Genomic DNA, 13,131 nt, shown 5'->3' with positions numbered 1-13,131 from the left:
GCAAAATGAGTGTACATGTCATTCTGAACTAAAGAGAAGGGGGTAGGGGTCTGAGACTTCAGAGGAAACAAATGTACTTTAGAGGGCAATAAGAAGAGTAGATATTTGATAATGTGGTGTTTGCCCTGCCATAGAGATGGTTCACTTAGATAAAATTTGTCTCTGCTGATAAACCTTTTTCTGGGGAAGATTCCCAATTTAGGTTCTTCTATATAGTTAAGGGAGGGGTAAACATTTTTCTTGAGCCCACAGGGTTAGAAAAATCTTCATGCCAAAGTGGCTCATCTTGGGGTGGCCTGCCTTCAGCCAAATGAGAGAAAGCAAAAAGTAAATTAAATTAAATGACAGCCAAATGAAAAGTAAATTAAAGCCAAATGAAAGAAAGGCATTCATTCTCTCACTATAATATACCTGGGGACTTTAGAGTAACCAAAGTTTCACTCTCCTGTTGTACTTTTAGTTTCGGTTTAAAATAATGACCTTTCCTGAGTTTGAGACACACATTGGGTATAGAGATTACTTAAATAAATAAAAACTAAACAAAAATTAAAAAGTTGTGAGATGCTAGTATTTTAGAAATGATGATAGGAAGAAAATTTATTTTAAAAGCACTTTTACTAGAGTCATAATAAATTTGATGCTTAAGGAGGGGCTCTTGGGTAGCTCAGTCAGTTAAGCATCCTACTTTGGCTCAGGTCATGATCTCACGGTTCGTGAGTTCGAGCCCCACAATTGGTCTCTGTGCTGACAGCTTGGGGTCTGGAGCCTGCTTCAGATTCTCTGTCTCCCTTTCTCTCTGCCCCTTCCCTGATCATGCTCTGTCTCTCTCTCTCAAGAGTAAGTAAACATTAAAAACATTTTTTGAAAAAAAAAATTTGATGCTTAAACAAAAAAATGAGATAAATAAAAAATAAAATAATGACCTTGATGGTGGAAGTCTAATAGGTTAATGAAGCACACACATTAATGAATAAGACAATGAAGGCAACTAATGCCATTTCAAATAGTTTACTAAAATCAGCTCTTTAACAAATATGTAGGGGCATATGGGGCTTTTACTTTTGTTAATAACATATGCCTTTTTTTAGGTTACAGTCACGATAGTTTTGTTATCCACCATAAAATCCCATATAAATGCCTGAAAATAACAGATGGTTTTTTAACCAAACATATTTCCCACTGTATCATCAGCATAAAGTTAGATACAGATTGCTTATTTTCGCTCTGACACAGCTTCAGTGAACTCATCATTAGCACATTTTCGTTAAAATCAGTTTTAATAATAACTCAACTGTATCTCCAGAGTGTAATATCAGAGGTAAAAATGTTGTGGCTAAAAAAAAAGCATTAATAAGCCAATCATTTTTCTCCATTTTGTCAAATTTTAAATATAAATTCTGTTTTGACTAATGCAGTGATTAAATTTGTTCAACTCATAATCCAGATATAAAGGTACATTAGCATAAATGTGCTTCTCTTTGCTTACCCTAACAAAGAAAAGTCCTAAGTAAATGTTAAAGAGTGAAATGGGGGCGCCTGGGTGGCTCAATCGGTTAAGCGGCCGACTTTGGTTTAGGTCGTGATTGTGCAGTCCGTGAGTTTGAGCCCTGCGTCAGGCTCCGTGCTGACACTTCAGAGTCTGGAGCCAGCTTCAGATTCTGTGTCTCCTTCTCTCTGACCCTCCCCCATTCATGCTCGCTCTCTCTCTCTCTCTCTCTCTCTCTGTCTCAAAAAATAAATAAAAAACGTTAAAAAAAAATTTAAGAGTGAAATGTAACTCCAGATTCCCTGGAGACTGCTGCCCTGTTCTGCTGCCTGGGAAGTCTCTAGGTCCCCAGTTACTTGGGAGTTCAACAGTGTACTCTCAAGGCGAACCTCAGGCACTTAAACTGTATATTCCACTTTTTTATATCGTGTTTTCCCCATGATAACTATCCCTAAATGACAGATCTTTTAGTTTTTTTTCCTTTTTTGTTTACTAAAAAGGCATTTGTTAATTAAAAAATAAACAGAAGGCTCAGCACTTGTAATCCACGGAAGCAGTATAAGGATATATGACACAGACCAAGACTCTTGAGATATGACTCAGCAATAAGTATTTCCAAGGGATTTGTTTTAAATTTAGGATTATTAAATGGGTAGAGTAAGTGGAAACAAACTGCCACATCACTTGCCTTGAAAGTACATGGGGAATCAGTATTTTGGTGGTAAGGTAGACCTAGGAAAAGGTAGTACAAGAACTTACTAAACATTAATGTAAATACTTTTACATTGCATAATATGAAATATAAGCATATAAAATTATTAACGTTTCTTAAGCATGGACACAAACATACAATACAAATTTTGTAATACCCAAAGAATGCTTAACAAATCTATAAATTATGTAACTATTCATAATTTTATTTAATTGAACTTAACTGTATTCCAAGTCCTATGCTGTGATAACTATATAGCAATGAATGAAAAAGAAAAGATTCTTGCTTGTATAGATTTTAGAATTTTTAATAACATTTAGCTGTTGCAAGAAATTTATTTCCTAAACTAATGACAAAATTAACATAATTTGAATTATTTTGATACGCTCTATGTTTTGTTGTCTAGCAGAATACTATAATTATTACTTTAGAAAAACGAGTTTTTTTTTTTACTTACTGTGAAATAAAATCTAGTATCTTAACCATTTTTTAAGCTTATTTTTTTTATTTTGAGAGAGAGAGAGAGAGTGCAAGTAGGGGAGAGGCAGAGAGAGGAGAGAGAGAATCCCAAGCAGGCTCTGTGGGGAGTCCCACAGACTGATTTTTGTGTGTTGACTTTGTATCCTCTATTTCTGTATTTATTTATTAGATCTAATTGTGTGTGTGTGTGTGTGTGTGTGTGTGTGTGTGTGTGGTATTTATGCTTTTCTACACATAACATAATCTGCAAAGTGTTCCTGATGTTAAAAAATCTTAAGAGATCTTCAGTCTTTTACCATTGAGTATGATAGTTGCTGTGGATTCACATATGGCTTTAATTATGCTGAGGCAGTTTCCCTCTTTTTTCTAGTTGGCTATGTTTATATCATGAAAGGATATTGAGTTTTACCCAATGGTTTCTCTGCATCAGTTGAGATGATCATAAGTATTTTCCCGCTTAATTTTGTAAATGTGGTGTATCACACTGATTGATTTTCATGCATTGAACTATCTACATTTCAGGAAAAAAATTCCATTTGATGATAGTGCATAATCCTTTTAACATGCTGAATTCTGTTTGTTAGTATTTTTTAGGAATTTTTGCATCAGTGTTCGTAAGGGATATTAGTTTGTAGTTTTCTTTTCTCATAGTGTTTTTATCTAGCTTTGGTATCAGGTAATTCTGGCCTCATCTTCAGTTAGAAAATATTCTCAAGTCTTCATTTTTTTTTGGAAAAGTTGGTGAAAGATTGGTGTTAGTTCTTTATTTTTTTTAAATTTTTTTTTTCAACGTTTATTTTTGGGACAGAGAGAGACAGAGCATGAACGGGGGAGGGGCAGAGAGAGAAGGAGACACAGAATCGGAAACAGGCTCCAGGCTCTGAGCCATCAGCCCAGAGCCCGACGCGGGGCTCGAACTCACAGACTGCGAGATCGTGACCTGGCTGAAGTCGGACGCTTAATCGACTGCGCCACCCAGGCGCCCCTGGTGTTAGTTCTTTAAATGTTTGGTGGACTTTATGGGTGAAGCCATCAGGCTCTGGGCTTTTTTGTTGTTGTTGGGGGATTTATGATTACCAACTAAATCTCTTTATGTGGCATGTCCTTTCAGATTTTCAGTTTATTTGTAATTTAGTCTTGATAGAGTTAATGTTTCTGGGAATGTCTCCATTTTATATAAGTTATCTGCTGGTATACAATTATTCATGTAGTCTCATACTCCTTTTCATTTCTGTAGAATCAGTGGTAATGTCCCCCACTTTCGTATCTGATGTTAGCAATTATAGTCATTTTTTCTTAATCTTGTTAGCATTTTCTCAGTTTTGTTGATCTGTTTGACAAACCAACTTTGATTTCATTGATTTTCTCTATTATTTCTCTATTCTCTCTTTTTATTTTTTATTTACTCCTGTTCTGATCATTATTATCTCTCTCCTTCTGCTGACTTTGGGTTTAATTTGTTCTTTAACTAGTTCTTTAAGTTCTAAATATAGGTTGTTGATTTGAGATCTTTCTTCTTTTTTAACATAAATGTTTATAACTATAAATCTCCCCCTTAGAATTTTTTGCTATGTACTATAAATTTTGGCATAGTGTGTTTTCATTTTTTCTGAGTATTTTCTGATTTCCATTGTGATTTATTTTTGGATTCATTGGTTGTGTAAGAGTTTATTGGTTAATTTCTACAAATTTGAGCGCTCACTTTGGCAGCACATATACTAAAATTTTTATAAATTTGTTAATTTGTCAGTTGCCCTTCTGTGTTTTTTTTTTTTAATTTCTAACTTTAGTTCAGTATAGCTGGAGAAGATGCTTTGTGATACATTCTTCCAATGTCTGGCTTTTTATTATACATTTACATTTAAAGTAACTACTGATAAGGAAGGACTTATTTCCATCATTTTTCTATTTGTTTTATATATTCCTTATAACTTTTTTGTTCTTCATTTCCTACCATTCTTTTATTGACATTTTGCAGTGAAGTGTTTTAATTCTTTTTTCCACATTCAATAGCTATTTCTATAGTTACTGTGGGGATTACATTTAACATGCTAATGTTATAAAACTCTAATTTGAATCCATATCAACTTAGCTTCAACAACATACAAAAACTGCTCATTTACAACTTGGTCTCCACCCCTTTCACTAGTTTAGATGTTACAAAACTACATCTTTATACATTGGGTGAAAATATTAACTAATTTTTAACCCATTAGTTTCTTAAATTGTGTAGAAAACACAATGTGAAGTTACAAATCAATGTTGTAAGAATACTAGCTTTTAAATAAATACTTGTGTGTTCTTTTTTATTTTTTATATATTTATTTTATTTTATTTATTTATTTTGAGAGAATGAGAATTAGAGCACATGTGCATTCAGGAGGACAACAGAGAGAGAGGAAGAGAGAGAGAATCCCAAGCAGTCTCTGCACTGTCAGCACAGAACCTTATGCAGGGCTTGATCCTGGAAACTGTGAGATTATGACCTGAGCCAAGAACATGAGTCAGACACTTAACTGACTGAACTACTCAGGTGCCCCTCATATGTTTTTTTTTTTTTATGTAATATATTAGTCTCTTAATGGAAAAAAAAAACCAAAAAGTGAAATAATAGGCCATTGTTACAATTGAACTAACTTTTATAATTTCCCATGTATGTACCTTTACTGAAATCTGTATTTCTTCATACAGCTTTGAGGTACATCTAGTTACCTTTTGTTTTAATCATTAGGACTCCCTTTAACATTTATTGAAGGGCATGTCTAGTGGTGACAAACTCCCTCATCTTTTGTTTACCCAGGAATGTCTTAATTTCTCCCTCACTTTTGAAGAACATTTTGCCAGATGTGGAATTCTTGGATGATGCTTTTTTTTGTTTCTCTTTGACCACTTTGAATGCAGCAACCCACTCCCTTCTCACCTCCAATGTTTTTGATGAGAAATCTAGTAATCTTATTGAGGATCCCTTGTGTGTGAAGAGTCACTTCTCTCTTGCTGCTTTTGAGATTCTCTCTTTGTCTTTCAACAGTTTATACGTGTATTGATTGGATCTCTTTGCGTTCAGTTTACTTGGTTGTACGGTGCTCCTTGTATATGATTTGTGAATAATACACACACACACACACACACACACACACACACACACACACAGAGAGAGGTGTTGCAAAAGTATTAGAGTAGTTAGATGACTTATCCAAATAAAAGAAGTTAGGAAATGAAAGAGAGACTTGAATTCAAAGTTTTCAACTTAGTTCCTCCATACTAGAACTGGAAAATCTTGAAATCTATTATCATATCCTGCTCCTCTTTTGTTTTCCATGACTTTATTCATTCAGTACATCAGCAAATTTATACTTATTCTTCAAGACCAAGCATCATCACCTCCACTGTAAAATCTTCCAATTTTTCACTGCATTTATCACATCCATTGCGGGTAACATTTACCGTGTCATGTTGAATTTTTTTTTTTGCACCTCTTACTCCTCACACTGTTTTAAGGTTGAAAAAAGAGTTGATATTCAAAACACATGTAGAAACCAGTTCTATAATATAAATTATAATACAAATAATACAATTAAAAATATTTTTAAAAAGCATCAAGTATTCTCTACTTATTAAGTTTCTGACCTCAGCACAATCCCTGACACAGCACAAGTTCTCAATAAGACATGAGGAAGTAAGGGTGAGAGTTAGAGCTGGGATGAAAAACATTTGCTTGCTAGTAAAATAAGTTACAAAGCTTGAAATTACAAAAAGAGTACAGTGTTTAAGGACAGTGATGCCAGTCTGGATGGAATAAACAATTTAGGAAAACAACATATGGTCTCATGTAATATTTAATTCAACTAGCAGAACTGAGTAATATAGAAAGCTCTAGTGAGTGTCAAAAAATTGTAATTTATGATTTCAATCAGTTTAAATCACTATATTTAAAGTACTGCCAGAAGGAAGAACAGTATGTATCATGTGGAATCCAGACACTAGTCTCTATGGGTAAAATTATGAGTAAATTGATTTCAACAAATTCTAGGTCAGTACATTCTAACAGTTACCACACAATGGACTGCCCTGTCATTTAGCTCCTTGCCCCATCTTTAGAAGTTTTCAAGAAAATTTCAGATAACTCCTTGTCTGAGCAGTTCTATGAAGAACTGGAGACTGCATCAGATATATATTTACTGGCTCATCAGGAATTTCATTTTTTTCCTAAAATAAAATACCCATAGATATTCAGGATTCTAGGCCACAGAATTGCTGATTCCCTAGCTATTTTTATATCTTCTGTGGACAATACACAGCAAAAAGTCTCCAGTATGCATTAGAGGTATTTACATAAACATGTTTGAAATAGTTAATCAGTAAGTCTGCCTTTATAGAGAAAGACTCACAATGACCCAGGTCCTAGAGGTGTTAGATGTCTCTCTTTTCTAAGAGTCTATGAAATGTGTTTAAGTTTTACTCTTTACAGAATAGAAAGTAAGCCATTTGTCGACTCAAATGCTTATGGCATTAAGTTGTATTTTTCAACAAAAATTTACTTTGTACAAAATGGAATATCTCTGGATATTTTACTTTAAAATATTTTTTAAATATCTGTTTTAGAGAAGAGGTCGATAAGCCATAGTCAGTGGTCCAAGTCCAATTTATTGCCTGTTTTTATAAGTGAAGTTTTATTGAAACATAGTCACACTAGTTTGTTTGCATAGTATCTATGGTTACTTTTGTACTTCAGTAGAAAAGTTGAGTAGTTACAACAGAGTCTGTGTGACCAGTGAAGCCCAAAATATTTACTATCTGTGTCTTTATAGGAAAGGTTTACTGCCCAGTTTTAGAGCTGCTGTTCACAAACACAGGTCAGAGATTCATGTCTTATGAACCATATCAGATTGACTTGGGAAATGTAAAATGTTACAACTTCTGTGAATGGGGAGTTGGCATAAAATAATAGCCAAATTACACACCTATATACTTTCTTATTTAGCGATCTCACTACTTAGAAATAAACTAGCCAAAATGTGAAAAGGCTGTACTTTTCCCTGTAGCACTATTTGCATTATCACAAGGCTGGAAACAATCAAATTCCCATTAAAAGGATACTGGTTGGATTAACCATGAATATCCACATAATGGTGTACTATGCAATCGTATTAAAGAATGAGAACTAACTGTATACTATGAAGGAGTTATATCAAGATATAATGTTTAGTAAAAAATTGTGTAGTAAAGTGTATACTACTGTTTATCTAACAATATGAGAGGAGCATAAATATACATTAATGAATACAATATATTATACTAAATAATAAACCAATGGAAGAATGTACCATAAAAGTTACAAAAATATTTATCTGTAGGGGAAAGAGGAAATAGAGTAGACAGAAGGTAGGTTCCTTTGAATATATATTGCTTTATAGGTTTGGTTTTGGAATCCTAGAAATGTATTATAAAAATATTGTTTATATGGATAGACAATCTCTGAAAATAAAACAAATGAAACTATATATGGAGTTGGTGGCATAGCCTCAAAAAAGGAACTGTGATAGTCAGAATAATGGCCCTCCCTCACAGATTTCCAGGCCCTCATGCTCCGAAGCTATGAATAGTTACCTTATCTGGCAAAGGGGATTTTGAGCATGTGACCTTGGGATTCAAATCTTAGGAAGCAGAAATTATTCTGGCTTATCTGGATGAGTCCAATATGGATCACATGAATCCTTAGAAGTGAAGAACCTTTCCCAGGTTTGTTCAAAAGAGATGTGAAGACAAAAAAATGTCAGAAAGATGGTAACATTACTGGCTTTGAAGATGGAAGAAGGGTACCAAAGTAGAATACTTCTAGAAGCTAGAAAAAGCAAGGAAATGGATTCTCCTCTAGAACCTCCAGAAAGGAAAGCAGCCGTACCAACGCCTTGATTTCAGACCGGTACTGAACATCTGACCTACAGAATTGTAAGATAATAAGTTTGTCACATTTTAAGCGACTAAATTTGTAATTTTTCATAGCAACAATAAAAAACTAATACAGGGACAATTCCAAGTGCCTTTGAGTGCAATAGTTTGGATATATATTTAATGGGATATACCCTAAGGACTAACAGACTAAAAACAGTCTTAAACTATTTTCAGCTTTTATGTTATGAATTAGTGTATTTATTTTTATGCTAAGATAAAAAGAAAGTGAGTAATTGTGTTGGTGTTGTTAAAAACCAAGATATTTAGCATGGGAGACAAGATATAAAGATCTAAGATTGTTGAGGTTAAGAAAAAAACCTACAGTCCTAAATAAGAATTGGAGGTGTTCTTATGAGCTCAGGAAATATTTTTTTTTCCTAGAAAAAAATAGGTTTATTTTTATTTTTATTTTTATTTATATATAGAGAGTGTGAGCAAGTGAGAGAGGCAGAGGAAGAGAGAGAGAATCTTAAGCAGGCTCCACAATCATCATGGAGCCCAGTGTGGGGCTCAATCCCATGACCCTGGGAACATGACCTGAACTGAAATCAAGAGTCAAATTCTCAACCTACTGAGCCATTCAGACGTGCCCCTCAAAAATAGTTTTGTCCACTGAAAAGTCCTAAGAACAATGAGCGAGTTTCCCCTTTCTTCAAGTACTATTTTCTTTTAAAGCAAAACAGGACTTCTTGAAGAAATGGCTGATTTGAGATCTGGAGCAGGAAATGTATCAGATGAACATTTTCACACTAACAAACAAGGAAGTCATCAAAGACTATCTAAGTATGTAGGAGTCAATTGGATAAGTTCTAATGATCAAAATTCGGAGAATTTGAACATCTTTAAAAATAATAACTGCTGTGGATTCAAACACAAATATCTACTGATTCATAGGGATACCCAAACAAACAAACAAACATACAAACAAAAAACATAACTGCTCACGCATGGTAGAGAACTAATTTGCAATTTTCAGAAAATAAAAGTAACACAATATAATCTAATCTAGGATTTATTCTGCCTTTTCTCTAAAAACTGTACCTCTGTGTAATGAAGTAGTAGATGAGGGGATGTTTACATTATAGAAATATTTCAGAGAATAAAAGGAGAATTTTACTGGGACATCAGAATGTTATAATCCCTAATGAATTAACACATCTGGGCATTAATGAGAATCAATGGCAGCTTACATCACAAAAAGAGAGACAGATATTTTATAATGGAAGTATACAATCACTCTTTCAAAAAAAAAAAAACCAAGGATCAACAATAAAAATCTTAAACAGTGACCTAGAGTCTGGTTAAGCCTCTAGGTCATATCCAGTATAGAGAAATATAGGAGAGAGGGGCACAGTTTATAAAATAGCATGTGTATAAAATGGTAAAATCTACATGGTATGAAATTCTGCAGAGTAAATAATTGCTTCCTCAATAAATAACTCACATGGAAAAAATAATGATAAAAAATAAAAGAATTTTAAAGGCTCTAAAAATATTTCCATCAGTTGCAATGTATGCTACTTATTCAGGTCCTAATTCAGTCAACAAGCAGAGAGGGAGGGAAGAGAGAGACACAGAAAAAGAGGGAGAGAGAGAGAGATAGAGAGAGGAGGCAGAATAAAAGGAAGGCCAAAAAACTTTTTAAAGTTGAACATTCACTAGATATTTGAGATATTACAGGATTATTTGTTCATTTTCAGTGTGATGGTAGTATTTTGGATGTTTCAGGGGGTAATTTTTGGAGAAATATATTCAAAGACTTATGGAAAAAATGACGAAAAGTCTATATTTGCTTCAAAATAAACTTGCGGGGATGAGATAGTGTTGGGTAGAGATGGGCTGATATTAGGTAGAGATTTGATGGCTGTTGGAGGAAATGGGTTGGAGTATAAATAAACAAAGATTGGTAATGCTGATTATTGTTGAAATTGACTAATACATAAATACATTGAGTTTCATCATACTTTTCTAATTTTTACGTTTCTTTTCATAATAAATAATTAAAAGAAAAAGAGGCAGAGAAGTAGAAAAATCACTATGGGAAGATTTTTAAACCACTACTGAGATATTATTTTTAAAACTCTTACAACCATTCCTTTTGTTACAGTCAGCCAGATATGAAAAAAAAATCCTGAAACTGTAATTTTTTTAGAAAAAACTTTTAAAAAGCTTCTGCTTTCTTAGTTACAATAGACATAGTCACCAGTTTTATCCTCAATTATAAAATTGCTATGTAATGCATAATAAAATAATTTTAGTCTATAATTGTCTCACTCTGCTTTCCACTGCTCATGTGCAGCACATTCTCTTTGCACAGTAAAACTCCAACATTCCTTTTTTTAGTTAAGAGTTATTCAGAGGAAGTATTAAATATAGATAATTTAAGAGGTCTTTCACTGAAAGTTATCAGCCCATGCTAGCAGGCTTGCTTGGGAAACCCAAGATATACTCTTTTTAGAACTGCCCCAGGGTCTGTAAGTTACAATTGCAAAACAAACAGACTAAAAAATGTTGCTTCCTTTTTATTCAAGACTGTCACTAATGGTGGGATTTTCTTTCCTTAGAAAATCTATGAGGATTCTTTTTTTCCTCCAGCACACATAGAAAATATGATAATATGTTTTTTTTCAGCCATGAAGGAAATTGGGTTCTCTCTGCTCTTTGATGATAGTTTTATGAAACAAACCAAAAAATCCTGCTATTCCATGAGATGGTAAAATAACAGCATCCCCACAGTCCAGGAGCTGCCATGAAGAGCTGAAAATAGTTGACAATGTGGATTGTGAAGTCTGCCTATATTTCAACTAAATCAATTACACTTTCTCCTTCCTATAAGAAGGAGGAGATTTATTTCTTCAGAAACATTCTGCTAAGCAAATAAAAATAGAATAGAAATGAACATTTCTAGTAAAACGTTCTTAATTATTTTTTAAAATTTTTATTGAAGTATAGTTCACATACAATATACATTACACAGTGCTCACCAGAGTAACTGTACTTATTGTCTGTCACCATAAGATGTTAATACAATATTATTGACTATATTACCTATGCTGTGCATTACATCCCCCTGACTTACTTATGTTACACCTGGAAGTTTGTACCTCTTAATCCCCTTCACCTATTTCACCAATTCAACCAAACCCCCTTCCCTCTGGCAACCACCAGTTTGTCTGTATTTAGGAGTCTGTTTCTGTTTTTTCTGTGTTTCTTTGTTCATTTTTTCTGTTTTTTAGATTCCATGTATAAGTGAAATCATATCATATTTGTTTTTCTCTATCTGACTTATTTCACATTGCATAATAACCTGTAGGTCCATCCATGTTTTCGCAAACGGCAAGATCTCATTCTTTTCTATGGCTGAGTAATATTCCATTATATATAATACATTATGTATCACATCTCTATCCATTCATCTATTGATAAACACTTGGGTTGCTTCCATATCTTGGCTATTATAACTAATGCAGTAAACAAAGGGATGCATATATATTTTCAGATTAGTTTTTTTGTTGTTTTCTTTGGGTAAATACACAACAATGCAATTATTAGTTCGATCATATGGTGTTTCTATTTTTAATTTTTTGACAAACCTCCATACTGTTTTCCATAGTGGCTGAATCACTTTGTATTGCCGCAGTGCACAGGGTTTCCTTTTCTCCACATGCTGGCCAAAACTTGTTTTTTGTTGTCTTTTTGACACTAGCCATTCTGACTGCAGCGAGGTGATACATCATTTTGATTTTGACTTGTATTTCCCTGATGATTGGTGATGCTGAGCATCGTCTCATGTGTCTGTTGGCCATTTGTATGTCTTTGGGAAAATGTCTATTTAGGTCCTCTGCCCATTTTAAAATAGGATTATTTGCTTTTCTGTGTGTGTTGAGTTGCTTGAGTTCTTCATATATTTTGGATGTTAATCCCTTATTGGATATATCATTTGCAAACATCTTGTCCCATTCAGTAGATTGCCTTTTTATTTTGTTGGTTTTCTTTGTTGTGCAAAAGCTTTTTCTTTTGGTGTAAGTCCCAATAGTTTACTTTTGCTTTTGATTTTCTTGCCTGAGGAGATATATTCAGAAAAATGTTGCTAAGGCTGATTTCCAAGACATTGTTACCTATGTTTTCTTTTAGGAGTTTTATCATTTCAGGTCTCACATTTAGGTATTTAATCCACTGTGTATGTATTTTTGTGTATTGTGTAAGGAAGTGGTCCAATTTTATTCTTTTGCATGTAGCTCTTCATCTCTCCCAGCACCATTTACTAAAGATTTGTATATTCTTGCCTCCCTTGTTATAGATTAGTTGGCCATATAGGGATGGGTTTATTTCTGTGCGCTCTACCCTGTTCTATTGATCTATGTGTCTATTTTTGTGCCAGTATCAGACTGTTTTGGTAACTATATATTTTAGTATTTCTTGAAATCTGTGATTATGACACCTCTAGTTTTGTTTTTGGTTTGTCAAGATTGCTTTAGTTACTCAGAGTCTTTTATAGTTC

Source organism: Lynx rufus, unplaced genomic scaffold, assembly GCF_022079265.1.
Source record: "Lynx rufus isolate CCGP_SWC_20201006 ecotype Redwood Valley unplaced genomic scaffold, mLynRuf1.p SCAF_7, whole genome shotgun sequence".
In the NCBI taxonomy this organism is placed as follows: Eukaryota; Metazoa; Chordata; class Mammalia; order Carnivora; family Felidae; genus Lynx; species Lynx rufus.
This window is presented reverse-complemented; position numbering follows the sequence as displayed.